Here is a 6,303-nt window from a genome sequence, read left to right on the forward strand (position 1 = left end):
TCATTACAAGTCATGAACATGCCAACCCAAAGCACTGCTTTGTGCAAAACAAGTTGGCATTGCAGGTGTAACCTGTACAGCTTCAGCCGGCAATGGTGAATACAAAGGTTTAAGGTTCTAGGTTCTTTATTGGTCATGTGCACAACAATACAGAAGTAGTCATTGGCAATTAAATTTTAGGCATCAGGAACCTCCAACAATGCTCATTAAATAACTTTAAAGGCAGGGTTGGTAATGTTGAAAAGCTAGCAAGATTTTTGAAAGTAGTATCTCCTCGGGGCTCCGTCTGACCCCTCCCCCTGCCCTCGGGGCTCCGACCCACACACAGATGTACACGAGCACCGCTGCGTCGCTGCTTCAGAGCGGAGGGGATATCAGGGTTTCCAGGTCTCTGCAATTACTTTGATGAGTACAACATCATCATAGACAACAAGAATGATGCCTTTTATGAATTATGAAAATAAGACCCAAGTTGTAGTAAGTTGAAATGATCCTTTGGGGTAAGAGACCGGCAGTTCCAGTCTAACTTGTGGTATTTACTGGCAACCTGTGTCAATCACCGCAATAGCACCAACTGCAAACAGTAAGGGGACGCAACTGCAGTTTTTGTTCTTTTTTTGTAGCAGTTGATTTGGTGTGTATTGTCGTTTTGGATTGCAAGTCTGCAAAATGTTTTAAGAGTTTTGTTAACCATAATTTCAAATGACTACCAAAACCCAATGCGACTTCAAATTAAACACAAACGTCAAGAAAGTTTAAATAGCAAATGTGTTTAATACAACCTAGTTTAATCAGCGTGTAATGACGGTCAGGTTGCATTCTTAGTTGGAAAAGCCACTCTTTTTATAATACATGATAAGGTAGTGAGAGTGGTTCTATGCTGTACTGCCTGGAATATAAGTGTGAATGTGCACTGACTGCATAATTACAAGCACCACTGTTCTACAGGATATGCATGATAAAAGAGAGTGAGAGTCGGTAAATATTGTGGTATATGGGAAAAGTCTGTGAATTAAGGGATTTTCCAAACTAGGGTTGAAAAAAGGGTTAACTGTTTCATTTAAAACACAGCTAATGAAGACAGAATGAGATATGGACTGGAAATCTTGGCACTTACACAGAAGTCCATAGACTACTCAAAAGGACTGGTGATCAAGAAATCTAAAATTAGTACAGCTATGTAATATATGCAGCTTGTCTGTCACGAAACAAGAATATGGAAACAACATGTAGCAAGGCGACATTTAAGTTGCATGCATAGTCCATCAATTATATAAACTAGACCTAAACTCAAACCACATTTTATTTTGCATGGCTGGTTTCCCCCACAGACATTTTACTTAATTTATGTATTTTGACTCTGACACACAACCACAAAACACATGAGACAGACTGTTGTGCTTCAGTGAGGAGAGCGTAGTTCAAAACATGCACCAGCATCTTGAGAACATAATATTTGTGGGATCCACCATACATTTCCCCTTAACCCTTGATGTCATTTGGGGAAATATCTGTCAGACTATACCACTTGTCTAGACCAGAGTTTATGCACAAATGGTTGACAACTTATGATTTACCGATTTTCAAACATCGTCTGTACTCGACAATTTTGAGAATCAGTGATTCAAGTTTAGATTTAGAAATGGATATAGATGCATACACTTACAATTACTTGATATAAACGAATCAATGTTGTGCAATAAACATGTAGAAGTGTTATGGCTGCTGGACTTTTCCTATTATACGAAATGACAATGTGTGGGTTTGATAGGGACATTAACTGATCAGTAACTCAGTGTCTGAGATTAAATTACTAGATGACATAGGCCTACATTATGTCATTACTCTGACACACTTGGCGTACCATTTTAAAGTGCTCACAAATCAAGAGCAGTTTTATGGTCAGGTAACTAATAATTAAAGACATCTTTTTAAACAAGCCAAACCCATTTCATTATTACAGCATATTGTGCATATAGCTGTTGTTTTTTGCCACCTCAACAACACCTGAACTTGTCCGGTCACCAAATGAGGTTAGGAATTGAATCTATTCTTTGCCTGAAATATTATCCTTTACATGCCAAAAAGCAGTTTGAAGCTTAAAAGAAGCTGTTATTAGTTAAATTATTTCTCTGGCAAGAAAGTAATCATTTAGATTCCAAATATGTGATCAGTTTATCCAAACAACGTTTTAAATTTGGAAATTTGGGCCAATGTTTTCAGGGTTGTTGGTTGTGTGAGACCGGCCGGTTGGCATACAAAAGCACATGCCGAAAGTGTTTTTGTAATGACTCTTACTGTCAGAAGGGGGTTAAAAGCTCTAAACTTGAAAACCAGAAGAACAAATACAATTGCGTTCCAAACAGAAAATTTAAAATGGGTGGGGAAGCATAAGGTGAATATGAAGTATGGCAAATATGATGGTAAGGTAAAAGATGGGGTTACGAAAGCCAGTTCCATTTTGTATCACGCATTGCAAACTAAACAAACAACCTAAAAAGATTCAATTAGGGATTCAAAAGGATTTGGATTTGATAAGCAGATTTGGAACTGGATTCAGATTTGATAAAATGCCACTGAACCCCACCATTTTGTACTCATAATTTCCCTCTAAATGCTGTACTCCCTATTCAGTGTTTTCCCTGCAATTATACAGCTTTTGCGCACAGCCTAAGCATTTTTGCGCACTGCTTAAGTGTATGAATGTAAAAACAACGTGGAGAGCATCTGTATTTTATAGAGTGTATGATCTGGACGAGCCAACGCATGGGACGGGCATCCGTCCTGCCCTGTTTGTGTTCATCTGAATACAAACTCTTAATATTCTCGAGGGAATATAGCAGACAGTCTACATATTAGAAGGCCATTAGGCAGATAATGTGTAGTTTAAACATTTACCTAAAAATATGATTTTAACAGGCCTGTTTTTATTATACTATTACTATTACAACGAAATCCATGTGTACACTGCTACTGCTATGTCCTGGTTTTTCTGCTGCAGTGCTTTCAGCTGAACTGGCAATGATCAAAGAGCACAGGGACATCGATGATACAGGGCCATAGATTACCAAGACCCTGCTTTAATGAAGTGGTTGTTGGTGAGATTTGTAGCTGATAGTAAACGAGCATAACAACACTGTTGAAGTGCAGCCTCATCATTTTGTGCGTGTAAACAAAGACTGCGTCTATGAAGCCAGTGCTGTTAGTGTGGTGGCAGCATCTTATAAGAGATACATGTTCCATTATTACACAGGAGGACATTATCCACCACACTGGCTTCATTTTCACTGTGGCGTTATGGTGCAATTTTATGTAGCCGGTAAAAAATTTACATATGTGATCTCCTCTAGCATCAGGAAAGAAATATATAAAACACTTTTTTCCATGCCCTGGTGGTTATGAAACAGCAGAGCAGTTGTAAGATGGTGGAAAGATAGCTATAAAAACAAAAACCACAATCAGCTACAGGAAGTAATCTGCCAGGGCTCCGAAAAGCTGAGTACTCTGACAAGCATCCAATTGCTGATGAATAGGGGTGTGTGTGTGTGTGTGTGTGTGTGTGTGTGTGTGTGTGTGTGTGTGTGTGTGTGTGTGATGACCCAGTCAATGCGGTGGTAGCAGGGCAGAGGATAAGGGGGCTAAAACAATGCCCCAAGTGTAAACCTCTTAGCGACTATGGGCTTGGGGGATCACTAGCTGGTGGCACCATTGTGTCAATGGTCTAGCCACTTTTTCTTTTTTTTTCATTTTCTTTAATAGAACATTTTGCACAGAACATAGAAAATGTTTTGAACAGATAATGGATCACTATAAAATAGAACTATATAAATTACTCCTGGTGTGGGAAATTCACACACATCTAAAGTGCAATGTTAGAACAATGTCCTTCTTTTCACATCCAATATCCAACAAAAAAAATGTGATTTTGTTTTTCGGTGTCGTCCCTCCACGCCCTACTTTTTCCTTGCAGGTGTTGCATATTGCAAACTTGTTATCTTCTGCACACAGCTGACATGTTGCAGGTTAATTCACGCGGTTCCCTACACGTGCGAGAATAGCGTGGACGCGCGACACACAGCGGAAAAGTTGAGAGAAAGGAAAAAGAGACTGTGCTGTCGCGTCCGTGTGTGTGGGCGTCCTTGAGAACTGTAACTCGTATAACTTATGTTGTCAGTTAATTGTAGCACTGACTGGCATGAAATCGGCATATGTCAGACTGACTTGCCGGTCGTCAGTCATGGCCAACCGGCCAATTCCGGTCACCTGCCGGTCTATCGGTGCATCTCTAATTAAGTTACAATATAAACGGGCATGATTCAGTTTAAAAACTGGTTTCCAGCAGGTTCCTGTTCTGCAGCAACATAGAACATTGAACACAATTCTGGCACATGGGGACAAAAACATTTATACAGTAAAATATCATGGACTAGACAGATACAAACAAATAAAACATTAAATACGGACAAACAAGACAATAGTTACGTTATTGTAACTCCAGATTCTATGAGTATAGACATAGCCCTATAAGCCACGCTATGGGTTTATCCCTTCGCGCATGTGCAGTCGTGAAGATTTTCTTTCCTGCCCTAGCGTACCACTCGGGCTTCAACTACGTCCGCAAATACTGTATAAAAACAGAGCGGACCCATTGCTCTGCTCCCAACATGAGCTTTTTCTTCAGCTAATGCAACTGGAGCAGGTGGCCTAGATCTTAGAGGGCTACGCCTATACTCATAGAATCAGGAGTTACAATAACGTAACTATCGTTCTATTTTGTATAGGCTTCGCCCTCTAAGCCACGCTATGGGTTAGGGCAAAGCTGATGTAGTCAATGCCACCTGCGACCAGAGCCCACAAGTGGAATAGACTAAATGTCTATTCCAGGAGTGCCCTGGCAGGAGTGCCCTGGCATAACTGAAAACATGTCTTATATTTTAGATTCCTCAAAGTAGCCACCCTTTGCTGTTTTGATAGCTCTGCAAACCCTTGGTGTTCTCTCAATGGGCTCCATGAGGTAGTCACCTGAAATGGTTTTCACTTCACAGGTGTGCCTTGTCAGGGTTAATTAGTGGAATTTTTTCCCTTATTAATGGGGTTGGGACCATCAGTTGTGTTGTGCAGAAGTCAGGTTGATACACAGCCAACAGCCCTATTGGACAACTGTTAGAATTCATATTATGGCAAGAATGCCTATCAGTAAAGAGTAAAGAGAAATGAGTGGCCATCATTACTTTAACAAAGGAAGGTCAGTCAGTCTGGAAAATTGCGAAAACTTTGAATGTGTCCCCAAGTGCAGTTGCAAAAACCAACCAACGAAACTGGCTCACATGAGGACCGCCCCAGGAAAGGAAGACCAAGAGTCACCTCTGCTGCTGAGGATAAGTTAATCCGAGTCACCAGCCTCAGAAATCGCAAGTTAACAGCAGCTCAGATGAGAGACCGGATGAATGCCACACAGAGTTCTAGCAGCAGACACATCTCTAGAACAACTGTTAAGAGGAGACTGCGCGAATCAGGCCTTCATGGCCAAGTAGCTGCTAGGAAACAACTGCTAAGGAGAGGCAACAAGCAGAAGAGATTTGTTTGGGCCAAGAAACACAAGGAATGGACATTAGACCAGTGGAAATCTGTGCTTTGGTCTGATGAGTCCAAATTTAAGATCTTTGGTTCCAACCGCTGTGTCTTTGTGCGACGCAGAAAAGGTGAACGGATGGATTCTACATGCCTGGTTCCCACCGTGAAGCATGGAGGAGGAGGTGTGATGGTGTGTGGGTGCTTTGCTGGTGACACTGTTGGGGATTTATTCAAAATTGAAGGCATACTGAACCAGCATGGCTACGACAGCATCCTGCAATGACATGCCATCCCATCCGGTTTGCGTTTAGTTGGACCATCATTTATTTTTCAACAGGACAATGACCCCAAACACACTCCAGGGCAGCGGCACATATCATGATTGTAGGCGTGCATGGTAGAGAGAGAGGATCTGTGAAAGTGACAAAAATATATACATATGTACATAATATACACATTATTTCACACTTTTTTGTTAAGTACATAATTCCATATGTGTTCATTCATAGTTTTGATGCATTCAGTGAGAATCTACAGCGTAAATAGTCAAGAAAATAAATAAAACGCATTGAATGAGAAGGTGTGTCCAAACTTGTGGCCTGTACGGTCGGTGTGTGTGTGTGGGTGTGTGTGTATATATATATATATATATATATATATATATATATATATATATATATATATATATACACACACACACACACATATACACACGACGGGGCATCATTC

This window comes from Perca flavescens, chromosome 3 (assembly GCF_004354835.1).
Source record: "Perca flavescens isolate YP-PL-M2 chromosome 3, PFLA_1.0, whole genome shotgun sequence".
Taxonomy (NCBI): Eukaryota; Metazoa; Chordata; class Actinopteri; order Perciformes; family Percidae; genus Perca; species Perca flavescens.